Below are 26,600 nucleotides of genomic sequence, written 5' to 3'. Positions count from 1 at the left end.
TATAACTGACAATGATTGTTGACAAAAACCCTGGAACAGCACAGCAATTAAAAAACCCCAAAACAAAATAAAAGCCCCCCATGATTCAGTCACTTCTGCTGCCATCAAATAATGACTTTTCCAGCACTGTGTGAAAGCAATTCAAATAACTGAGCCTTAAGCTTTGCTTTGCTTTTCTTTTAAATCATTACCTGTTGTTATTTATGTGATGATAGGATCAAGGAGGCCTAGCCACAGATAAGAACCTCAGTGTTGTATAAACAGAAAGAAAACACAGCCGCCTTCAGGCTTGCCAAGTAAGTGCTTGCTGAGAGATGAGGGAACATGGGAAAACACTAGGGCTACAGTGACAGGCACATCAGGCTGTGCATCGGCACTGCAGGAGCTTCTCAAGTTTTCCTAGGTGTGATGGCAGAGGAGAGCTTTGGGAGGCATTTTTAAGAATATAGAGGATATCTCTGCTGGCACTGACAGGTATTTCTTTCAACATAATGAGGAAAAGAAAGGTGTGTGAAACACCTAGAAAGCTAGTAGAAAAGGCTGGTGTTACGAGCTGCTGCCTTTGATAACCAAGAGGAGAATGGAGGAGAGGGAAGAGCAAGAGTGGGAAGTGGACGAAAGCATCTGTGAAGCAGCAGTGGCAGTTACAGCAGGACCACTGAGACTGGATGGCCTTTCCTCAGGAGAGGAAGCTATCTCAATTCAACTCTCTTTCTGGTATTGTCCTCGGTGTGGCTTAACACATCTGTTTGGTATTTCTAGTGCTGGTTGTATTCCCAATCCAACATTCAGAGGCTCAAATCACATAAATGCCCATATCCAGGCACTTTTCTCACACCATCAGCAAGTGTGTACTGGATATAGCCCAGCTGGAAATAAGATGAGAACAGATTTTCTTGCAAGATTTCTCATAAAGACAGCTTTTGGCTGGGTTGGAAATATTTTGGAAAAAGTAATTTTTCATGCTATTTTAGCATTTCTTCATCCGGTCATAGGCAGGAAGTTCAAGGATAATAATTTTAAAAGGGAAAGAGACTGAAACCTAATTGCAGACTTGCAGTGACTGGCTCAATAGAAATATGATATGCAGATTTTTAATTTTTTTTTTTAAGGGAGTATTTGGGGTTTCAGACAATCTATGACACGAATAATGACTCAAGCAAGTCATTCCTCTTAACCCATGGCTCATCTTCATTTAATATACATGGGTCCAAATGACATCTCTGCCCCTAAATATTTTTCAACTTCAATGCTGTTTGACATCAACATCTAAATATATTTTCCATATAGTGAGAGTATACAGTTCATCTAAAGTCAAATCTAAGAGTACACCAGAATTTTGAAGCATTGTAGTACCTTAGAAAAATAACACAGGAGAGCATCTTCTTGAAACCAGTGCTCAGAGGCTGCCTGTACTTAGATACAGATACGCTGCCCTCAAACACAATGCATGTGTACCTTACCTCTGCCTTTATAGCTGCTGTGTGGAGCCTGTAGTTCATTGTAGTGCAAGGTCCTACACCTGGGTCGGAGCAATCCCAGGCACAGCTACAGGTTGGGCAGAGATTCAGAACAGCCCTGTGCAGAAGGACTTGGGGGTGTTGGTTGATGAGAAAATGAACATGAGCCGTCTTCAGTGTGTGCTTGCAGCCCAGAAAGCCAACCGTATCCTGGGCTGCATCAAAAGAAGCATCACCAGCAGGTCAAAGGAGGTGATCCTGCCCCTTTGCTCTCGTGAGACCTCACCTGGAGTATAGTGTACAGTTCTGGTGTCCTCAACATAAAAAGGACATGGATCTGTCGGAACAAGTCCAGAGGAGGGCCACGAGAATGATCAGGGGACTGGAGCACCTCCTGTGTGAAGACAGGCTGAGAAAGCTGGGGCTGCGTGGAGACCTCATAGCAGCCTTCCAGTATCTGAAGGGGGCTTATAGGGATGCTGGGGATGGACTCTTCATTACGGACTGTAGTGATAGGACAAGGGGTAATGGGTTAAAACTTAAACAGGGGAAGTTTAGATTGGATATAAGGAGGAAGTTCTTTATTGTAAGGTGGTGAGGCACTGGAATGGGCTGCCCAGGAAGGTTGTGAATGCTCCATCCCTGGCAGTGTTCAAGGCCAGGTTGGACAAGGCCTTGGGTGATATGGTTTAGTGTGAGGTGTCCCTGCCCATGGCAGGGGGGTTGGAACTTGATGATCTTAAGGTCCTTTCCAATCCTAACTATTCTATGATTCTATGATTATAGGTGTCTGAAACATGGATTTTGATGTTGAGGCTTGTAACCCTCTCTATTTGACTGTCACAAGGTAGGTCTCTCTCATCTTAAGTTTCCTTTATTCTCTTCTTGAATCGTGGTACCACATGCCTCTGCTCTTTCAGGTTTTTATTTCCTGCCCTACTTTTTCTAATCCTTTCCTATCTGAGCACTTTGGTTATACATATACTCTTTATTGAGCTTATATTTTTCTGACAGTGATGGGAAGAGGAGATAAATATTGTTCTTGTGTGTGAACTTGGGTAACAGTTATCGTGTGTGTTCTTTTGACTGTTAAGCCATGTTTCCTGCTGGCTTTGTTACCCACAGCAGTATGTAACCTTCCTTCCTTTGTCCCATTCAAACTCTTAAAAAAGGAATCAATTCAGAAAGTAGTTATGAGTTCATGATTTCTAAATTTTCTGCTTTTCTTCTTTTTCCTTACCTCACAAGCAGATTCTTTATGAGAATAAACACTTACCCTGGCTTATCTGTGCAATGCCAGAGGTGCTCAACATGCATCTTCAGTTTCCCAACATGAATACTCCTGCCCTTTCAGAGCATAGCAGGTTGTCAAAACTGGTGCTTCTGTGCTTGAGTAGCAGGGTGCTTGATATTGCCATGCCTGGAACTGTACGAGAAACAGCTGTCCCGTCCCATGGTTTGGTGTTTGAAATCGTGGCTTTCATTCCAATTGCAGTTAGTTGGAAACTTTTCCCTTGGACTGTGGACTTCCTTTTCCATTGTAAGTACTGGGTAGCTAGGAAGACTTTTGCAAACAGAAATAATTTTGAACTGAAATTGGTACCTGTGTGAACATTTTTTTAAAAGCAAATGAAATATTTTGTTGTTCTGGAAACTTTTTCATTCATATTTTTCAGATTGTGAAATTTATCTAAAGAGATTGCTCCCTACAAAAAGAAAAACTCATTTAGTTTTGGCAAATGGTGTTTTCTGACTGGGAAAGTTGCATCAAGAAATTCCCAAGTGGCTCTTCTACAGGCTTCCCAATTCAGCATAGTGACACTTTAGACAGCTGTTTAAAAAACTTTGATTTCATTACTCAGTAATACAGGTTTTATCTAAAGCCATAAAGTGGTGAGGCACTGGAACGGGCTGCCCAAGGAAGTTGTGAATGCTCCATCCCTGGCAGTGTTCAAGACGAGGTTGGACAGAGCCTTGGGTAGCATGGTTTAGAGCAAGGTGTCCCTGCCCATGGCAGGGGGGTTGGAACTTGATGATCTTAAGGTCCTTTCCAACCCTAACTATTCTATGATTCTGTAACTTACTGTAGTCAGCCACTCTTTGCATTTAGTGGACTTCACACCTGGGAAAATCAAAGCCATTGACCTTCAGCTTCAGAGTGATCCAGCCCCAGAGTCTGAGTAGCTTAAGCCTTTAAGGCACAGTTCTCAGTACCGTAATTTCTATTCAATGGAGAAATAACACTTAAAAACCCAGCAACCCAATAGCTATAACACAACGTACAGATTGTTACACTCTCTCCGTGGGGTCACATCCTGAGCAGTTTTTCCAGCAAGAACATATTTCATGGTCAGTATTTCAGTTAGTCAAGGCTTTCAAATTAGATTGGCTCCTATCAAATTTAGTTTGTTATCCTAGACTTTCCTCGAAGGCTGAAATGCATATGCCTGCACCATGAGCCCTACTTAAATTTGCCTTGCAGATCATATATTTGGTAGCTGAGAAAATAGCTACAATTGCACTTTTTCAGAATTTTTGCTAGGCCCTTTCTAGCAAAGGCAGTAAAGTGTTTACAGTCAATGTGAAGTTAATAAAGATATCAAACCTTTTCAACCTGTGGCTTAAAATTACAGCTATCCTTTTTTACTGCTAGACCTCCTGATGTCTCAAGCCTTCAGCTGCCAATTGTGAGTGTGTTTTGCTGTCAGAACCTGAACTGGTATTTTTTTGGGATTAATTAAATGTTATTCTTTCTGATACATAAGCAGTTCCAGGACATCTTTAATTTTTTCAGTACTCCAACTTTTTACACTGTCCCTGTTCCATTAGATCAATAAGCTACACACTTCCCAATATGTATTTTTTTTATTCTGAGCAGTATTTTCATGTTTTCTTTGTCTGTGAGGGGCAGAACTCAACTGAAATATTCCTTGCTGTGTTGCCTTTTTTCTCCCAGAGATGCTTTTTCCCCCTTATGGAGACTTTTTCTCGTCAATCTAGCTCTAGCCTTGTTGTATTTCCTAGTTTCCCCAAGGCTCTAATCGTTTTCTTCCACTGGTTTTCCCATAGTCAGAAAATGTTGCCTCTGTAGAATTTAATGCCTATTGTCGATCTCAGCAATCTAATCCTTTACATGCTCTGATGCAACTCTAGTGCCCTGAAATTAACCCAAATGCAGTTTGAGGAAATAACTGTCATATGAAGTGCTGCATCTGCCTGGACTTGTTGAGCATGAGTATGGTGTTAGCTAGCACAATGTCACAAGTTACAAGGCCATCTCTTGCTGGGTTCCAACTTAAATTGCCTTACTGCTTCCTATCCCCAGTCTTTGGTCATCTCTGTATTTCCTCAGGTAGGTCCAATGGGTTCCCTTATTTGGATAAATCTGAGCATATTGTCAGGGTCTGTTTATGTGTTCTCCTTGGAGCTCTTTGCTCCAGGCATATATGACTCTGTCATGCAGCATCCAGTTTTAACTTTCTCAAACATTGTAAGGCCCTGCAGCCTGGGGTTAATTGCAGACAAGATGCTTTTCTATTCATCTTCTATTTGTAGTCTTTATTCAAGAGCTTCCATCTCTCATATTTTAATTTTCCCCTGGAGTATAGCAGGCTTCGTGTTTTTGTAATGTGATTTCACATTTTCTTCTTTCTGTCTGGATTCATTAAAGACTGTAAAAATCTACCAGCTGCTTCAGAACCCACTGTTCTCAGAAACAAGAAGATATTCTGGTTACTTTTTTTTCCTCTCAGACTCAAACAAGATTTTATGCTTTTTCCAGCATAATCTCAGAGAGGTTCAGCTCTAGTGGAGCTCCTGGCTGTGCTATGTTCCCACCAGAAAATTGTCTTATCTCTTTTGTGTGTATAGCACTTGAAGCCCAGTGAACATTAGGTGCTTAAATCAGGACAGGAATAGATGAACCCTTTATTTCGTATCTGGTCCCATCTGGCTACTCGTAACAGGAGTTTGAGAGAAGCCTACACAGACCCTCAGAAAACTGAAAGTGTGAAGACAAAAGTCCTAGTAGCAAAAGGGTTAAATTAAGCTCCACTCACTGAAGGCACGGAAATCAGTCCAACCACTGATGGTACCTGTGGAGTAGAAGTAATTTGGAGATGTTATAAAAAGAGCTGACAGTGAAGAGCCAGCAAGCTGTGCAGTTAACTAGGATACATGCTATTTCAGTTCCAACTGAGGCACACTTTAGGATAATGTGTTTAACTTCATTGGGAAACTACGTGTGTGATCATCACAGAGTGGATGTGGGTCTTACCTAGCCCAGTTTATTGCCTCTCCCACTTCCATGATATCTTCCTGTCCCTGTGTGGGACACTATAAGAAGCGTCCTTAGATGTGTATGTTAAATTTAAAAATTCCTGCAGAAGTTTAATCCAGGAAGGAACAGGAAGGACTGACTTGTTACAGTCTGTGGACAGTCCAGTATCACTGTGATGCAGCACTGTGTTGCCTTCTTTGCGTCTTGGGACTGGGCTACCTCTTTGATCCAATCTACAAAATACATACCCTGCAGATTGTGTATCCTGCATAATCCTTAGGCACTGAGGAGAAGAAAGGGATTTTCTTTGCTTCTTTCCCACCTATGTTTCTGTTGCTGTGGCTGTTTAACAACAATCTGTGAGTTGCTGCTGAGACACTGCTTTGAGTCCCTTCTGCTGAGATTCAGCCTCGTGGGCTACAGCTAGGAGCACAGGATGGGAGTGGGAAGGGGTGGAAGGCAGACTGGTATGAGAGGGCAGAATGTGCCATTGCTCAGCCTGTTGTCTGCGAAAGGGGTATCTCATACCATAAATGGAATAACTTTTGAACTACCTGTGAAGTAAGAGCAGCAACATGCTAGCCATCAGATAAGAGATGGAGCAGCCAGATATCTGCTCCTGCACCAGCATCAGCCTCCAAGCAGTCACATGAAATCTACTGGAATTTTTGCACATTTGCACAGAAAAAACTGAAGATGATGTGCACAAGCTCTGTTGATTGCCACAATTAAAACAGCTGTGGCAGCAAGCAAGATCTGCTAACAGGCTGTCATATTCAGTCTCCCTGGTTTGGAAGGACAGGAGATTTTAAGGACAGTGGCTTGAGGAAAGCAGCTTTAAAGAGTTACTCCTTATGTATGACACATCGTTACAGTTGTTCATTTCTTCACATACATACACTTTGACATTAACTTCATTGTCATGTGAATAGTTACATACCAGTCTTGCAGGCATCTCATCCATGCCTGATTTATAGTACTGAAGCAGCTCTGGGACTTAGTTCAGCACACATCACAGTGTAACAAGCAATCACAACTTTATGTTTTATTTCCTAATCAGCATAAAACTCTATTTCCTTCCCAGGATGGAAAAAGAAAATAGCTACTTAAAGTCTTCTTTAACTCATTTACTCTGTGCATATTGCAAAACTCCCACCAATTAGGCCTCCTGGGGCAGATACTTTTCTTTGGCTTGCATTGCTGTGCTGCTAAAAGCCAAGTGTAGTGAACAATACAGCAGGGACACAATTCATGAGATTCAGACCTGCATGCTGTCTCTCTACATTTCATGTTGGCCCAGGTCTGGATAGACTGTGACAAACAGAAAGGCCAGATCTGGAAGGAGTGGTAAGTGACAAAATCCCAAGAAGGAACACTTTGGGAAAAAAATTAATTCATAAAAATATAAATGCTCTAGGACTTATTCCTTAGTTTATAAAACTATTTCTACACCATCTGTTAAGTGGTTTGTAATTCGCCAATAAAAATCAGCAGAATGAGTAAGTTAACTGCCTGCATGACTCTGGAATATGGGCAGCTTTGGAACCCAAGTAAGAAATGGCTGTAGGTTTCTGCAGGAGTTTGTATTTATTGTGCCACCAGTCCTCCCAACCTGCAGCACAAAATACGAGGTTTAAGTCGAGTTAATGCAGAAAAGGCACTATTAGATGCCTGCTTATTTGCTTGTTTTTTTGCTGAACTTTGTACCTGCTTCTCTTTTAATGTGTTGATTTGATCTGTTTTGGTGGAAGATGCACCATGTGTGTTTTTCTGACTAAAGGCACCTCACAGGCACTCCAGCTAGCACATAGCAGTCATCTGCATAGGAAGTTTAAGACTGAGAGTAGAGTGCCGTGAGGCACAGGATGAAGCTTTCCCCCCAGGTTGATGAAAGGCCCACCCTTGGCTTCTGCTGGAATGCTGTAACTCTCCTGGAAAGGAGAGCAGAGAAGATCAAAGGCAAAATACTGCCAAAGAACAAAACTTAGCAAAGATTCCTCACCCTGCCTAATTATCACATCACACTTTGAGTCAACATGCAAGGCTGCTGGTGCCAGCTATGAAAAAGGCAATTAATATCTTTAAACCGAGCCCAGCTTCAGGCTCAGGATGAGAAGCTGTGAAGAGCTATGTAGAGGTAATAGGCCTGCTGTTTTCAGCCCTTGATGCGGCATACTGATTGTGTCATGGAGGTGTAGTAAGGATAGTGGAAAATACCTTTGAGAGACCTTGAGAAACATCATGAAGTTTAAGTAGATTTTAAAAGGTCTCTGTAGATCCTAAATAGGTAGTAATAGCTGGCAAGAGGATAAGGCAAGTAGTGCTCACATCATCCATGCTGGGAGCTGCAAGAGAAGTAGCAAGGGGTTTGTGTTTTGCTATCCTGAGGTGAACTGTTCAAAAAAGAATATGGTTCTTTACCAATAGCCCCAAAAAGATGACAGTTGTTTGCAACCAGCCTAATGCTGGTTTTCATCCGGGTTGAAAATTCCAGTTGTGAGCCTGTGCTGGGGTTGTGCCCACCAACACAGGGCATTTTCCTGTCACTCGCTCTGACTTAGAGCGGAAGTGAAGTTCAGTGTGCCTGAGTGAAGGCTAGGAATCGGGTGTCTTCATTCCAGTGCCTGTTCTTGAAGCATAAGGTCTCATCTTTTTTAGCATGTGAATAACCTGTTCTGCTTATGCCGTAATACTTTTGTGCACCACACACCAAGCATTTGCCATCAATGGCAGGCTTGGCAGCCAGAAAAGCCTTCCCCAATACCTGACGTGTGGTTTATGGAAAGAAGGATTTCATGACCAATTTTACTACACATTAAGGGCAAGAAAATGCCCAAGTGTGTTTTATATATACATCTAGAATAAACCCCTGATATTTCTGAAGTTGTTTCTAAGCCACCTTGTTTCAATTTGAGATTTTGCTATAAAATAAGCCTTCTTAAAAGCTGCATGTCGTTATGTTTTGACTTAAAATTAAAGGAACACTGTAACTCCTTTTATTTTGCTAATATTCCAAAAATAAACATTTTTACTTATAAAGCTTTTAGGAAAATTCATTCCTGTTTACAGTCCCAGCACATGCACCATGCTGGTTCCAATTCTGTCAGCCAAGCAGCTGTCCTGCCATTAACGCTCTTTAGCAGTTGTGTCCTTTCTGCTACCTGGGGACCTGTTAAAAAGCGTTTACAGAGTTTTGTTCAGACAGGTGTCCCTACAAGAGCAACACTGCCTGCAAAGGAATGCAATAAGAGTGACCTCCCTTCCAACACCCTTAGGTATTATAGACATTTCATTTCAGTAATAACAGAGAAAAGCAAATTATTAAGGGGATCCACCCACCTACCACTGCTGAGATAATCTGAACTAGGAAGTTGTGGAAGTTGTACCTTCACGAAAGTGTCCATTGGCATGGAAAGTCTGTTTGCCTTGCTTTGTTTCTACAGTGCTTTCAGAAACGAGCTAGGAAAGGTGCTAATGAATGAACTAGCACAGCATAGGTGTTGCACATCCCTGGTAGCTGCCTTTTTGTGCAGGCTAGCACAACTGAGGTATGTTCTTTCACACTTAGGTATTTTGAGGACAGGCATCACAGAACAGTCACTCTCAGGTTTGGACACATGAAGTGTCCTTTTGCTTGGCAAATGAGTACATCTAATTCCCTGTCCTATCTTAACACCATAATGTTTTTGTCTTATGTTAAATTCTGTTACAGAACTGGATGGACATGATTGTGGTCTTGAGAAAAATAACTTGGGTTATATAAGAACAGTAACTGTGAACTAAATGTCGACATTTATATAACAGGCCAGCTCATGAAATTTTCAATGTGCAGGATTTCCAGAAGCAGCATAAAAAGAAACTACTAGCCAACATTTTCATTTATGAATGACCAAAGTTAGGCACCTCCACAAAAGTCATCCAAGATACAAGCAATGCAGAAATGAACTTGTTTCCTCACCATCAGTTGAGTAGCTTGCTCCTGTGCTCTTGGCAACTCCTGTGCTCTTGGCAAGTTCTCCCTTTGATACTGGGAAATGGAACTGTGTTTTTTTTGTTTGTTGCTTTGTATTACTGTAAATCTTTAAGAGACCATTGAAGTCTGCAAGTGTTCCTTGAGAGTCTGATGGACATAACTAAATCTGTGTTGTAACACCTCTGCTATGCTTAAGTGCAGCATGGCTTGTACATTTTGTGGTTGATGGATGTCTTTGTGAGTGGTCTGGCAGAGGCTGCCAAGTGCAGGCAAACTGGCACAAAGCCTTTCAGTCAGGTTTGTCTACCTGCAGCTGAGCTAATAATGTTTTGCTGTGTCTGAAATAAACAGTCTCTGAGAAGAGGTGTTGGCCTGTACATGGTCTAAGTGCCTGTGGAAGTCCTTATGCTAGGCAGGCTCTTATGAATCAGGGGATGACCTGTTGTAACTGGGCACAGCTGTGAACATGTTACTAGAACCTTTCTGTAGAGGTGGATGTAGGGCATACTGGTGACATGTCTGCACCAAGCATTAACCTAGAGGCACCTGGGTGAGCTCCAAGCCTGCTGATCTGGCTACCTCAGACCCCATATGCAGTGCTTCTGCATTAGCAAGGCTTGCTCTCAGACTCATCTGCCTTGTTTTGTAGAGCACTTGTGTGGTACAAGGGGACCTTCGGTCAAGGCCTCTATACTGGACCTGAAACAGATAAAATCTCAACAAACATATGCAACGCTGGTGGAAAAATTCCCTAGTTTCTACCAGTCCCTGGTCTCTTAGATAAGCGAGCAGTAGAGACTTTGTTTTGCCTGGCTAGCCCCCTCATAATTTCACGTTTTTGAAAAAAATTGTAAGTAACTATATATCTAATTGTCTAGCCCTCTCTGCTGGAAAAAAAGAAACCAGAGCAGAAGGATAACTTTGGCAGTCAGCCAGGAATGGGAAATCTCTTCTTGTCTGCATAAGATCACAGGCCACAGAAATGTTGCTTGAGAGCAGCCTCTGGATTTCAGATCTCTGCTCAGACTTCACCATCAAAACCCTAAGCTTTATGTCATGGTTTATGAAGGTAGCATTGCACTTGCGCTGTATTTCTTCACATCTGGTTTTCTACCTGACAATAAGACACCTCTGAGGAGTTCCTCTGTGCTTGTCAGAGCCTGTCCTCATTCCACCACCTTTACAATTTTCCTAGTTTGTTACAGTTAGATCCGTTTGTAACGCAGCTCCCTCTCATATCGGGAGTTGACACATGGCAATGCAAAGCTGTTCTTTGCAGATGGTGGCTATGACAAATGGAACAAAGAAATTCAGGGAGTTAAGCAAAAATCATCACTTCATTTGCTTACTGAGGCACCTGCAATTGGAAAAGGACAGATACTGGTGTAGCACTAGCACGATGGCCTTTGGACTAGCTCCTTCGTTTTCAACTTTACTTCCAGGGTTAAAAATTCTCAATTAAAGAAAAACAAACAGAAGTGGCCTCATTGCTCTCACAGATGTGACCAAAGGGGTTTAACCAGTAAAGGAAACAAGGCTGAGAGATTATCTCAAACCTCTTCCCTATTAAAACAATTCATTTCATATATTGCCACAATGCAGCAACTTTATCTGAACTTCCTTTCAACCTCTGTAAAATAAATGCTGTGAATTAATATTTGAAAAATACGCTCTCTGTGACATTGGGAAACATACTTTGAGGAGTAGTAGGAGAACTTGCTTCGAAACAAACCGTTACATTAATGGATGAAAGAGAGCTTAGTTGGACAATATGCCTAGTGTGTAAACCAACCAACCCTTAATGTAATTTGTTTTCCTGTCTTTTAGTGAACTTTTTTGCATAAAACTAAGATTTGGATCTAACAGCTGTTCTGGGGCAAAGGCTCCATTGACATAGTTTGAAAAATTCTGTGTGATAAGGTGGATAAGAGAAACTATATATATTTTTTTTTTTAAATTCATGGTATAATTAAGTGAACTGTAAAATCTTCTGTTAGGGAATATCCCTTTTTGATGCTCAGTCCCATTCTTCAGTAGGTGCAATGTGTTTTCAGAGAGTGATAAAAAAAAGATTAATTGAGAGACAAAGTGCCAGTTACAGGCACCCCACTCCAAGGAGTGACAAAAACTGATGCTGTCATGGAGCAAGGACAACATTGTTTTGTTACTGCTGAGGTTATCTGGAGGACGGCTCCATTGGAGACTACGAAAGAAGTTATAGAAGATGAAGTTTCATATATGCATGACCCCAAAATTAATGAAGATAAATAGGATTGTGTATCTAGCCATTTTATTGCTTTAGCTTTTAATGCTCTTGTATTTGGATTGTGATTTGATTCCTGTTACTGTAATCTGAAAGCATGAGTATACCTGCTGTGTCAACCAGACAAAACTGTTCTGGGGAAGCAGTATAATACAATAGAAAATTTAAGACTCAGGATTGAGGAAAGGATTATCAGGCTCTAGGCCTTTCCAGTGGCTTTTGTTCTCCGTCTCACAGCTTGCCACCCCTGCCTGGCTTCCTTCCCTTTCACAGCTGTTGCAGTGCACTCCAGGCTGCTTTGGCTGCATAGAGTGAGGGGCTGTTAGGGATTTTAACATTACTGCCTCAAGGTCTGCAGTCCGATTTCTTGCACCATAAATGGATATCAAGGAATCAGTGTGGGTGAGAAAGCACTTGAGTGCGTTTCAAATTAGGAATGGGGGGCACACCTCTGCCTCTTCCCCTAGACATGCAGGTGTCTGCAGGAGGGCTGTGCTTCTGCGCATGTGTTTCTGAACGGTGAGGGGTTTGGGGTGCCCTCTCTTGACGCGCCATCGGGCAGCTAGTTGCCAGGGAGTAAGAGCCACTGCTCTTAAGAGACCTTTGCAACTTCTCACACCACAGGCTCAAAACAGCAAGGAGCAACCCTCAGAGTGTGAAAGCCATCCATGTACAGGGATATATGTGTGTACACAGAGGGATCAGCAATCTTAGCCAAACCCCATGCCCACAGCAAGCTCAGCTTATATCAGAATGAAGGCTGGGTCAGAAGGGGGCTGCGCAACTCCCACCCTGCTCCTCCTTCTCTTCCTGTGTGTTCCTTTTCCCCCCCAAGGAGATTTTGTTTTTTCCTTGCCCTGGCAACAGTTCCTCTGTGCTTTTACTCTGCCAACAGCAGCAGGCAGCAAATCCTTTGCACACCTTGAAACAATTTATTTTGCAGGCCATGCTATGGAACAAATCTGAACAGCTGAGGTGCTGTCAGTGCAGAGGAGCTGGGCTTCTGCATGTGGCGGGGGCATGAATCTGCCTAAATCTCATTGACCTCAGCGGGAGATGATTAAATGTATGCTTGGGGTTTGGGGGAAAGCAATGAAAAGCACAGGAGAGAATGGGGCCCTAAGGAGTGAGGATTTGGTGGTGAATTCTGAACTCCTGTGTTTTCCTAATTAAAAAAAGAGATCACTTAAAACACTGAGTCAGACATTCTGGACACATCCAGGTTTAGGAAAGATAACTTGTGCTTCAAGAATACTGGGTGTCCAGAGGACTGATTAGACCCCCAGTCAGTTTGAGGACCCCAGATGGCTGCTGTGGATTACAACCCCTCACTAAAGAGCAATTTAGCTGTTGACTTCAGCCCAGACAAGCTGTGAGACCTGAATTTTCCTGTGCAGTGAAGTTTGCATTTGGACCTGGACAAACAGGAAGGGTGGAAAGTGAAAAATAAGTTAAATTAAATCATGTTTTGTTGCTCATGTTACACAGGGCTTCGGCATGTGGTCACTGTTCTTAAGAGAGGAGGAGAAGGCTAGCAGCATGGTGGAAAAAGATACTACAGATAGAAGGACAACCTACAGGACAAAAGGCCTTGAACTGAAACATGAAGATTCAAACCTAGAATACTTGAATATAAGCTATGTAGAACAAGGGAGGGATATCTTCATTTTGAGCAACCAACTAAATGTCTTACAGTATTTAAGGGCTAAAAAGGGCTGTCAAAATGTTTGTCTTGAAGTCCTTGTAGAAGGGAATGTTGCATTTATGCAATGCCATAGCCTTTCCTTGCAGATGCATTGAAACTGTGCTATTAAAGAGCTGCCTTTTCTGTGTCCCCATTGTACTTATATCATAACCTGCCTGCCCGCCTGCTTGCCTGCAGGCGATTCCCCCCTGGAAGATGACAACAGCTTAATGCTGGCACTTACCTGGAGAAGCTCATTCCAATTTTCTGCTTATCTGCCAAGGGAGTGTGATCAGACATGCTGTTTGAAAAGTGTATTGGGGTTTCTAAGCCTCATGAAACAAGGCAGAGGTTAACCCAGGCAACCACCCGGCTGTAGCTGAAAATTGGCCTGCCTTCAGAGGATAGAAGAGCAGTGGGAGGGTCTCTTTAGGCAAACACAGCTATCTAGTGAGTTGCTAAAAAACCTTGATCTTCAAGACACAGAAAGAATGAGCTTTCTGAACTTGGAGAATGTTGGTAAACTGGAGGTTGACAGCAAAATATTGGTGCCCCCCCACATAGAAGCGGTGGGGACTTTGTTGCATGGATGCATTCCAGTTGGAGGAGAGCTTTGCTATGAGGGGATGCTCTTGGGTCAGGTGAAGACAGTGAGATTCTTACAAGCCAGATAGGTAAGTCAGCTCCTCAGAGCTGGATTTCAAATGAAACCTGGACCAGTTCATTATTCTGGGGTGGAACCAGGAATTTCCATGGCTTTGATCAAAATCCTACAAAAGTAATGGTTGTGGAGATGCCTTGCTTTGAAGTTTTGAATTTGAGTTTTGAGAGAATCCAAAATGCAAACTACAATTGGGTGAAATCTGTTCCAATAAAAACATGTTGTGAAAAAATAAACAAAAAAACAACACCCAGACCATGAACTCTCATGGAAGGGAACATGCATTTAAAATACTGTTTCAAAACTGATGGAAAATGTACATCACGTTTCAATTCATCTTCTTCATGAAAAGGTGGTATGACTCTTAAAATGAAAAATGAGAATGATTTCACTGACAAGGGGGTTTTACATACTATTCTTTCTCTGATTTTTTGTTACTATTTTAACTTCATCAGAAGGAATACAATATGGACTTTCTTGTGCATGTGATTACACAATGATGTGAGAAGCAAGTTTAATAATTTTCTACCTGCTTTCTAACTTGCAAAAATCTTGAAAAAGATAAATATGCTCCCATTTATTCCCTGAGTGTTCCTTTGGGAAAATCTTTCAACCTTCCAAATCATTATTTTTGGTATAAATTCTCATGAAGAAAAATTCTAACGATACTCACCTCTAGTGCAAATGAAACATAAGATCGCTTTGTACAAACACTAGTGATCAAGGACTGCTGAACTTAGACCCACTCTGCTCCTTCTAGGGAAACTGATTACTGCAACTGTGGTTATTGAGGAGGCAGGAGAAATATTTTAATGGAACTCCAGATGTGGTTTGTGTCTGTGTGTGTACACGCAAACATATATATAGGTACTGTATATTAAGTATATGTGTGTGTGTATAAAGTACATGGGTTTGTGTTTTCCAGATGCCTGGGAACCTTTGTATTAAGACACCAACATTTGATTGCATCCTGTGAGAAGAATAGTTTACACACAGCTGAAGAAGAGTCATTATTTAAATTGTGAAATATTCTATTTCACGCCATTTTCATCTTGACAGACATTAATGTAACTTTCTTGTGCCAAGCTGAAGATAAACAGTTTGTCTTGCAGTCTCATTCCAAAATAGAGAAATGACTCTAAGTGCCTCACCCCTAAAAGGAACAGTATGTGATGAAACAGAATATGCCTGAACTTATATTTAATTTTGCTGACAAATGTCTTTTGAGTGACTGGTTATTCCTCAGCTTCCTTTCCAGTCCTTTATTTTTATGAATTATTTTTAAATACTGATCTTTCCATGAACTGGTGACACAATGTTATCACAAGATTGGAATTGGTCAGAACATGTTTGAAGAAATGTATTCTAACTAAAATATGCTGCTGCTTGGACACCAAAACATTTTGCGGAGGAGTTGGTGTTGATGAATGGGGAGTTTTTTGTATTGCAGGATGAGGTCTCTGGTTATGTCTGATCTGAAAGCCTGATTGAAAGCTTGATCTCGCTAACTCAGAAATAGATGTTTCAACACAATTCCACACCCTTCCATTTGAAAAGTTTTTGTTTTCATTTCAAGACCATACAGAAAAAACCCAACCAACCTTGGAAAACCTGCACAACTTTGGAAGGGATTTATTCCCTGTCACCCGGCCAGCTCTGATTGAGGCTTTCTCTCGCACAAACGCTGTGCCAGATTTCCAGAAAAGGGTCTAGGGCTACAGCTGTAGTTTTTTTCCTCAGAAGTCACCTGTCACTTTCACTGTTGTGCTGAAGCAAGCTGTGGGCAGTCAGAGCAGACCACAAGCATGCGCCCAGCCAGAGCTGTGGCTCAGCTTGTTAGCTCTGGGTTTCTATTGCAGCTGTCCTCACTGGTTTCAACAGTGTGACCGCTGTGGCTGTCACAAACACAACCAAAAGAGTTTATAAACGTTTGACTTCAAATTTCTGCACAAGGGTGACTTAATTGAAACCCACACCCCGTTGAGCAGGGTTAGGCTGTGCCAAAGAAAGTCTCTGTGCTTGTTTCAATTGAAACCTGTGGAGGGAAGATAGGTCATTAAGTCTGCGGTTTCTAGAAATGTCTCTGATGTGGAGTTAAACTTCTCTTGTTTTGTTAAATGAGTGCAATGTTAGTTGTTTAGCCTGAATTTTAATGATCTTTTTCTTGGTTTATACAGATGGAGTCACATTTTCAACCTTTGAGGCCATGATTGGAAATAAGGTAGATAAGCTAAAAGCCTGACCAACTCCCCTAATTAGACTTTGCTTCTTGCATTATATGCTGAACTTTATTGGTCATGTCTCTGCCCACTGAACTCTTAGGCCATTTTCCAATACACCTTGAACTTAGAATAAAACCTGAAATCCCTTCTCAGAAATGTGTGTTTCTTTGGATTCCCTGGAGGTCCTAGACTTGGTCTGGAGACTCTTTTTCCATAAAGGACCTTGCATTGACATTCTCAGACATACATAAGGGTTGAATTCTCCAAGAGCTCATAACCTTCCAACCATATGAGGAATCAAATGTCTATAAACACTGCTTGAAGAGGTATTTCTTGGAGAATGAAGCATTGGTGTCTGCCTGTGTCTGACAGGCTGTGAGAGGGTGGGCTCCTGATGCCTCAGACCACTTCTGAAAATGGGACTTGCAGTGACTTGAAGTGCCATAAGAAAATGGGCTGCAGACCTTTAGGAGATTCCTCTTGTAGACCATTGGAAGGTGCATCCCTGGGGATGGTGTGTGCAAATGGTTTGACAGTGGTGGCTGTAAAATTTAGTCTGTCAGGTTGTAAGGCTTTTACCTAGTTTAAACCGCCTAACACGTGTGCTCTGGAGCTGGTAGGCAGAAACCAGAGAGGAGCTTACAGGGGATGTCACGAAGGTGACAACAGTCCATTGACGAGAAAATATCCAACTCCACCTTCTCAAAGTAAGAATTTATCATTGTGCCTAGCTGTTAACAGTGGGTGGTCTGTATATTACTAATATGATGTAACTGTTAGAAAGGTATTCCCATCCCTCATAATTTTGTAGTGTTTACTTACCCTTGCTGTGACACTGCTATTGACTCTGCAGTTATAACTAATAGTTCAGTAATACTGCAACAAATTGACCAATTATTACATAGAAAACTGTATTGTGACAGTCACTGGGGACTGCCTAGCCTCAGACAACTTTAATTATAGATTATCAATACCTTATCCAGTCTTTTGGGTGCAGAGGATGTTGAGTGCCAAATGCTAGCACTTCTATTAATTTACATGATGTTAAAGGATGGCAGTTTGCTAATTGTTCAAATAAAAGAATCTCTTTTGAAAGAAAAAAAAAAAAAAGAAGAAAGACTGGTTTGTGGTGCATGGCAGAACACCATTTCAGCTGCTGTTAGGTTTAGCTGAAATCAGCAGCATCCTGGATTGCCAAAATCAATCAGTTCTGTACGGAGGAGAGGAAGAGCCTGCAGAAGTGCCTGGCTCTTACAGGCACTAAGTTGGAATCTCTTCTTCCCATATTCAGAAAATATTTTTGAATCCAAAACATGTTTGCAGCAATTAGTCAGCTACCGCAAGAAAAACTAGGTACATAAACTGCAGAGGAAAACTACCCCTCTCCACTCCATTCTCTGCAAGAATGATGTTTCTATTTTGACGAAATGTGTGTCATGTGTCACTGTTGAGGGTTTTTTCCAATATAATAGTGAGATGCAACATGAGAAGCCCTTGGGGTTCATATGCTACTTGTAAGGGACCTATAAACTATGAATTAGAAAAAGATAGTCCATATATTCTTTGCACAGCCTCAAAATATGTCTTTGTTTGCAGTTGTCTGAAAGTAGTATCACAGCCTATGAAAATACCATAGCAAACATCAACAGATACCTACCTGCCCATTGTGTGGAGGGCTGCTTCTCAAGGTACTGCTGTGCTTTCCTCCACACTGTCCTTAATATAGGCACCAGTGTTATTCCTTTCTTCCTTTTAAGTTACTTTTCTATATGTAGCTCTACTGCAAAACCAGGCCTTCTGTAGTGGCTTCAATGCAGAGAAAGAAATGCATTCAATCACCTGCACAAATATAACCATGGAAAGTTAAACTTCTCCCATACCTTTCATTGCTTGTTTTCTAAGCTTTGGGATAGGAGTCTTGTTTAAATATAAGTTAGCATAACACCCAAATTTTAAATATGGACCTGTAGGCAGCAGTATAACATAAGTGTTAATACAATGACTTTGATTGCAGACTTTAGCTGAACCCTAGAGCTGTAGTTATTCTGCAGTGCAAATATAGTCATTCCTTTGCTTGGATAAAATGTTTCCATTCTAAAGTAATGATAGTTTTAAAATTAATTAAGTTATAACTGAAGTTTTTCCACGATGCTATCTTAGAGTAATAACTACCAGTGGTACCCCCAGCCTAATCAAAATCAGGCTTTGTGGTTTTAGGTGATACACAAACACTTCTGTAGACCTGAGGTAAAAGTAAGTGGAGCATTTCTAAAGGGAATTAAGAACCTGAAACTCACCTTCTAAAGTACTTTGTTGGAGCAGTTTTTTCAAAGTGTTTATGCGTTGTTCCTTTCAACGGTAGCAAAGGGTAAATGATAAAAAGAGCTGCAGATTATTGGTATGGATTTTGGTAAGCCTGTGGTACCCAAGCACACATCTGCAGCTATTAGCACCTATGTACTTCTAAAAGCCTGAGCTTCAGTACCTCCCTCGCTTTTAAAAATGGGAATTAATACCACAAAGCCTAAGCATGAACAGAGCAATGCGAGCCAGAACACCTTTAGAAAACAATTTTCAAAGGTATATTGTTACCTTGGGTTGTAAATAAACTGCCTGGAAGAGTTTATTGCATGAGGTTAGTTACAGAAGTGACTTGAACTACCTTAAGAGGCATCTGTCTGTCTGCTTGGCTGGCATGTTGTTTAGAAAACCAGTGTGCTAAGCACTCCCCACTTGGAAGTTAGGCTCCTAAGTCACTTGAAAATTGCCTTTAGAGTTGCCCTGAAGCACCTGTACTGTACCGTACCTGGGAAAGGAATTCACAAAGGAATGGAGCTGTTAAAAGCAAATGCTCATAACAAACCAGGTCTTTTTATGTTAAAAGAAATTGTATGTCTTGTTTAGTGTGCCTTCAGAACTTTAGAAGCTTTTCTGTCTGAAGCAGTCCTGTGAAGTGAACAGGAGGCAAGAAGGAAAGCTCCTTAAAGGCTCAGGCTCTCTTTGAGCTTTCAGTCGTAGAAATGTTTTCTGACTGGTGTCTTGTATAAATTAATTTAGCGTCACTTGTGCTGAAAGGGCATGTTGGCTCTTGATCTAACTGCTCACGGGCACTTTGGGTACCACAGACAAGAAAGCATCCATCAAATTACAGCATTTAAAAGAAAGGCTAAGAGGGGTCTCTCCTTCCTGCCTCCACTTTTCAGCCACAAGAGTTTCTGAAAGAGCTGTATTACTGCTCCCCAAAGCTTCCTGGCACTTTCCTACAGTTCAGACCACCCCTACCACAACTTTGCAATACAGATGTACTGGGTTGAGATGAGATTTCATTAGGCTGGAATCAGGAAGAGGACTTGAGCATGGTTACAGCACAGGATATACTGGAGGGATTTTTCACTGTGTCTGCACCAAGCTTGAGTTAATCCTGAAGCTAATTTGAGATCAAAAGCACAGAGACTGTTTGAAATCTTATCTGAATCAGCCTGCCAGATCATTTAAGTCAAACGTTAAATAAGATCGCTTTGATTATTCCAATCAGTTAATCTTAGTAACTGAGATTGGGCTTTTCAGATCAGGGGTTGATCTACTACTATTAGATGAGGGTAGTAAATGGGGTAAATTAACTGGCATGTATTTCTTAATGCTGTGGCTAAGCAGCTGGAAGGTTAGTACCTCCATGTCTAGACCACAACATGCATAGCTATAGTCTGGATTCACAAGTCCAGGGCTATCATCTCCAGCATCCAAAGCGATGAGGGTCAGGATTGGAGTTTTGACCCACTGTAGTCTGGGCAAAAAAATATTCTTTCCAGGGACACTGGCTTTGAGAATAGTTATGCCATTAGATAAACAATTACCATAACACTCATTGTGATAGCTGAGGGACCACAGGAGATGTTCACTGGGATAGGAGATAGTTATTAAAAATGTTTTGACTGAATCTGCAGTACACTCAGGTGCTGACTGAAATCCTGACAAGATCAGCTCATTTAAAAATGCACCTGTGTACAAGGAGATTGGCTTTCTTTCACCTGCAATGGTTTGTATTAGGAAGAGGATCCTTCTCATACCAGTTTGTATGTACAGAATTACACAGAGCTTTTTCCTAGCAAAGCTTTTTTTTCCCCTTTTCATAATTGGTTTTGGCTTGCAGTTCCCATGGTTTAGGGTTCAGGTTCAGTAGGTGGAACTCGAGACTGGAAATGTGGGGCCAAGTTTCTGGCTCCTGCTTTCCGGTGCCTGCCTCAAGTAAGGTCCCTGGCTGTGTCCCTGCCTCTCTTCCCAGACTGTGAAACAACTGTCAAAGCATTTTTCTGTCTTTAAAATGAGCTGAAGCATTTGACTGACTACAGAAGGGAAAAGGGCTTTTTACTTTTCCCATTTTTAAGCTGTTTAGGACCTGTGCTATTTATGCCAATCCTTCCTTTTGGTAATTCCCTCTCTTTCTTGGAGTAACAAGCAAGTTTGAAATGGTTAAAAAAAAAATAAAAAAACAAACAAACACCAAACTGGATCCTCTGAATTACAGATTTTCAGCTCTCCAAAATACAAAGTTGCAGTTCATACTAGAGCCAGGAGTAGGTATCTTCTTTTTTCCTTGCTGTTTCTGCCCTTTCAGAGAGGACTATACACATTTTAGAAGAGAACATAGGCCCAGCTATGAGAATTTGTGTGGCTCTGTGGAGGTACCTCAGCCCTCTCTGCAGAGCCCACTTTTGCAGGAGCTCTGAGCATGCTGGTGGGTTTATAACATCCCCAAATGGAGGCTTAGGGTAAGGCCACCAGATTCCTCAGGAGGGGTCTGAATGCAGACAAAAAGGCTGAGGCCCCAACCCACCAGGTCACCTCACTTGTAAAAGATGATGGAGGAATCAGTAACATATGTAGTTTACAGCATAGCAGTAATAGTGGAATTTTATAGTGGTTTTCGATTATAGCCTTGAAAGTAATTTCTTTACCTTCTATATATTAAATATGTGTAACACTTGCTGCAGTACAGGGCTAGAGCAAGCCAAGTGATGTGCATTAGATCCAGTACAGCAAACAAGTCTCAGTGTAATGTTGTCACCCATTTATTTTGGGTGCTCATGCTATATGGTAAGCTCCAATGGCCCAGATATGCTTGCCCCTCTTTCCACATATATTTCACAAGTTCACAAGCCATAACTCTTAATAATACCAGCAAATTCTTGCTAAAAAAAAAAAAAAAAAAAAAAAAAAAAAGGCAGGTTCTTTTGTAAATATAAGCAACATCTGGTTGTGATTGGGGAGGAGATTGGTGTTGGAAGTCATTCTGAGAGGTTTATAATGCTTCTCCTAAAACTGTCTACAAAATCCCCTCCATCTTCTGCCCCAAGGCCTAAGAAAAATATCTTTCTTTTCCCCTTTGATATCCTGACACTTTCTTTAAGGAAAGCTCTAGTAGGGAACAGTGCTTAAGATGCAAGGCAAAAGTTCTTATCTGTTGCCTCAAGCTATAGCTTTTACCTGCTTAACACCTGTAGTTTGATTGATAACACTTTACAAGATGTGATAAAGACAATTAATGCCATTAGCGATATTCACACAGTAGTACTAATCTTTGCACAGAGTTACAAGTTCAGTCATTACCAACAGCAGTTTCTATTTTCTGCTGTTAAGCCAATTTATCGGGGTGTGCAAACTTCACTTTGGACATGCAGTCCCAGTACAACTATGACCAGGCACATTCTTGTTTCATGATTAGGTCTGTATGAAAATTAGTAAGCAGTGCCTCCAGTTGCTTTATATTATGAAGTAGCTGTGGACAAACCTGTTGCTGTAATAATGTGAGATAGCAGTTGAGAGATTTTGTACACAAGCTCTGTATGAAAAATAGTGTCATAGAATCATAGAATGGCTTGAGTTGGAAAGGACCTTAAGATCATCTACTTCCAACCCCCCTGCCATGGGCAGGGCCACCTTACCCTAGATCATGTGGCCCAAGGCTCTGTCCAGCCTGTCCTTGAACACTGCCGGGGATGGAGCATTTACCACCTTTTGGGGCAACCTGTTCCAACTCCTCACCACCCTCACAGTGAATAACTTCTTCCTTATACCCAACCTGAACTTCCCCTGTTTAAGTTAGAACCCGCTACCCCTTGTCCTAGCACTACAGTCCCTGATGAAGAGTCCCTCTTATTTTTTTCTGTGAGATTTTTGCACACCAGCCTTCAGACACCTTTGGGATATGATGGATATTTTGTCAATAGCACAACCCTGTACTTTGTTCTGCAGCTTTCTCACTTCATAGCCCCACATTTTCAGCACTGAAGGAATGCCATACTGGCACAGAGAATCTGTTTTTCCAGCTATCTAGCTTCTTGTGTGGTTACTGTTTGTTTTCACAAAATGAGTGCATGCTGCTCTGTAGTGCTGCAAATCAGTTTTCCCAGGTGCCAGGTAAAACATCAGAGAATCAAACTACTATAAAAGAAGAATGAAAATGAGAAAGGAGGATCATGTTAATGTCCTCTGGGGATGTACAGCCATGCCAGCAGGAAAAGGAAATTTCAGCTCAGTGGGTCTGGGAGAGAAGAATAGGCTTGGCCTGCAGGACATCCAGAAGTCGAGAGCTATTACTTGGACTGCTGGTGTTTAAGGACAGTCCTGCCAGATATGACTTAATAACATTTTACACCTGCCATCCTACAAAGCAAATCAGGGATCAGGATCAGGTCCAGGTTCTCTGAGCTTGCCATGCTTATCTCTTCTTTGATCTCCTTCCAAGGCTGCACCATAGTATCAAATCCCACCCTCAGAAAAGTCCCTGCAACCACAGTGGTTGTCTGTAGAAGGCTACCCCTCTCTGATCAGTTCCCAGGCAAAAGTTATAAGTGAAACAAGTGTTCCTACTCATGCCAGGTGAAGTGGCAGGTACCAGCTCTCTGCTCTGCCCCAGGAAGCAGGCAGATGTCTCCCTCCAATCACTCTTTTGCACCCAGCTTCTCCAGTGGGGTACAAAGAGGCACAATGTTTGTAAAGCTCTTCCTGACTACCCATTCTGCAGGGAAGTGTTCTAAATTTCTGTATGTGTGTGCTATTTTTAAATATCAACATCAATGATCTTTGTAACTGACAGAAAGTGATGCCTTAAATACCTGTTCAAAAAGCAACTTTATTATGATCTCCTCAGCAGGACAGTTGTGCTTTTTATTTCTTCACTTCCATTGCAGAGTTGCTAATTAAAGATGTCATGTAGACCCACACAGGAAGGAAAGAATTTCGCAAAATATCCTGTTTCCCACCCGTTGGATGGGAATAGAGTGGGGGGAGAGAGAACGAATCAAAGGATGAGCACAAGAATATAAAGTTAAAACTGCAATAATGACAATAAGGGTTTGTTCTTTTCCACAGGAGCCTGTCCAAAGAAAGGATTCCTGATGGGACATTTCCTGTTCACATTGCTGTCTTTCTCATGAGAATCTACTCTGAGATCCTGTGCCTCCTTGTGGACTCTGACAGATGGTGGCATCCAACTGGACCCTGACTGAGCAAAGAGCCAATGACGTGAGACAGTACTGGTTCTGCTGGAGTGTGAGGCATAACCCACAGCTAGCACTCATGGTACAAGAACTGCAGCAAGCATAAAAATACTTGCATGATTGCTTGTGACTATGCCAAATGAAAATAATGCAACTGATCTCAAGAATGCAAAGGCACTTCAAGAGCTTGATTCCATTTTGGCTAATGCTTGTTAAATTATACATGTGGGGTCTGTACCTATGAAAAGATTTCCTGAGAAGTGTTAAGCATATCTGATGTTTATAAAGAATTCTTGGGAATAATTGAAAGATATTTAGTACTCTCTACAGTTGCACTTGGAATAGCTGTTCTGCCAAGGGTGCTCTTGGCCTAAACTCCTACTACTCCCATCCATCTTGAGTGAAGAACCCTGTATGAGGAGGTGGATATTATTAATGTTTTTAAGTACAAAAAGATCCTCCAAAATTTAGGAAAGATGGATTTCCCTACTCAATAGGAGTCAATTACCAGCTAGTTGTAGAGAAATAGCCTATAGACCATTGAGGGGACAAAAAAAAAAATAAATGCTTCTTCCCCCAAGCAAAATGACCATCTTTTGGAAGTACCTTTTATTCCTGATAAGTTGACAGAAGCTTTATAGGGAACTGATAACAGAATGGCAGTACTGTCCTTCAGAGTAAGGAATTTGGTACTCTTGTTAAGTGACAGTAATGCCTGCCTGGCTGAGAGCAGCCACTGAAGCCTCTTAGTGCCATATGAATAAAGTCAAAGCCAGAGTTCTGTCCTGGTAGGGAGCACAAGGCTGTGTTCTTTCAGAGAAAGCTCTAGAGACAATCTCGGAATGTTTCCTGTGAAATTAAATGTATGCTTGAATTTCTGCTACTGTTAAAACTGATACACGTTTCCCTACATTTCATGAAAGATTTTATGTATTACTAATCTTAGTTGATCCCATTATTAGGTAATAAATGCAGATGGTGGCAAATTGCCAGAAGCTGGAGTTTCACGAGCATCATCACATGCTGCAGTTTCCAGTTTTGTCCCTAATGACACTAGCCAGAAAGCCGTCGCCTTTGCAGGAGCAGAGACTTGGCCATGTACTTTTACAATAGGTGTGCATTTGTTTTTTTTTAAGACCTCTAATGGTCTGTTTGGAAGAAACTAGTAATGGTTAAAGAATACAAAATTTCCTCAGAATACAAAAATCAAAATACTCAAAGGTAATGTAGAACATAAATTCTTACAATTTTCTGCATTTCTGAGGTGATTTGATATACTCATTACACAATGGCAGCAACATAGGCAAGCAGGTTAAAATGCGTTTAAAAGCTCTCTATTAATTTCAAAGAACCACCACAGGAAAACTAACAGTTTGTCTGGAAATGGACAGAGGTAACTGAGAACAATTTTTTCTTATTCCAGAATCACTCTTCGGCTACTTGTTCAGGACAGTTTTTCAGCAATAGTTGCAGAACAGCTGTACTAAGGTAATAACCCTAGAAGTAAACCTGCCACTGGACGAATGAATATTTTTTTTCAATGTCCGTATTGTTGGCTAAAACCAGAGGGAATATCATACAGTTACTCATCATATCTGAATATCGTACAGTTACTCATCATATCTGTGAGTCTCCCATCACAATCAAGATCTCAAAATGCAAGAGAAGATGCCTGTAGGTGGTGAGAGCCAGCATTACTAAAGACAAGTCCTTGTGACTCTGTACTTCACAGTGACAAAATTCACATTTATGCTCCCATACTCAAGTATTTTCAGTTCCAAATCCTACTCAGGAAATGTGGTTTAATTTGTGCTTGTTGTTTCTTTCCTAATGACCAATTGTTACTTTTTCACCTGAAATCACTGTTTATATCATTCACTAGTTTATCACCAAGAACACCTGCGTGGGAACTGAAGGTGATAAGGAAATTTTCAATACATCACTGTTTCCTATTAGCAAAGTGTAAGCATGTATAGAAGTCACTATCTGTCTCCTATTTAAGTAAGATAAGGGAATTATAAAATGGGGTATGTTCTACCTATAGTCAATATGTAAAACCCCACCTGAAGAGATAAACATTTGGAAACTGTAAATTAAATGTAAAAACAATGTCCCAAAAGTGTTTACTAAGGGATTATATCACGCATTTGTGTTCCAGAGCAAATCTTGTTTTATTTTCTTTTTTTCTATAACCATTATTAATGGCCATGCCACAGTGAGGTATTCACGTCGCACTTAGGAATTGTGCTTGGGCAGCTTGTGGGTTTTATGCTGGATTAGTGCTTGCAAGGTTGTATGGTTGAATACAAATGTAGGGAGAATCCAAAACATAATAAAGTGGTTTTGGCCAAACAAATCCTGAGTTAACATGATGGTCATATTTGTAACTTTACTGCAAGTAGAGTGGAAAGGGGTCTTGCCCATTGAAAATACTCATTTGAAAACATCCTGTGCTGAAGATAATACAACTGAGAGGAAGGATGGACTTTATGGACAGCACTGGCCTGGGAATCAGGATACCTGTCATGAATTTTCACAGCTTTTTCTTTCCCTCAGAGG

General features: G+C 41.3%; 1 long non-coding RNA gene across 1 annotated transcript in view; it reads left to right on the top strand.

The window, feature by feature from the left end:
• The window catches only part of LOC133208402 (uncharacterized), a 161,088-nt gene extending 135,554 nt beyond the window's left edge, over nucleotides 1-25,534 (top strand). Inside the window, exon 3 of the long non-coding RNA XR_009724363.1 lies at nucleotides 23,914-25,534. This is a non-coding gene — a long non-coding RNA (uncharacterized LOC133208402). The remainder of the gene's footprint in view (nucleotides 1-23,913) is intronic.
• Nucleotides 25,535-26,600: the final 1,066 nt, after the last annotated feature.

The sequence above is a fragment of the Neopsephotus bourkii genome, unplaced genomic scaffold (assembly GCF_033783945.1).
Source record: "Neopsephotus bourkii isolate Nb327-2 ecotype Australia unplaced genomic scaffold, CSIRO-AGI_Nbou_v1 NB_272, whole genome shotgun sequence".
Lineage (NCBI taxonomy): Eukaryota > Metazoa > Chordata > Aves > Psittaciformes > Psittacidae > Neopsephotus > Neopsephotus bourkii.
The sequence above is the reverse complement of the archived record's forward strand: the minus strand, read 5'-3'. Positions and strand labels throughout refer to the sequence as shown.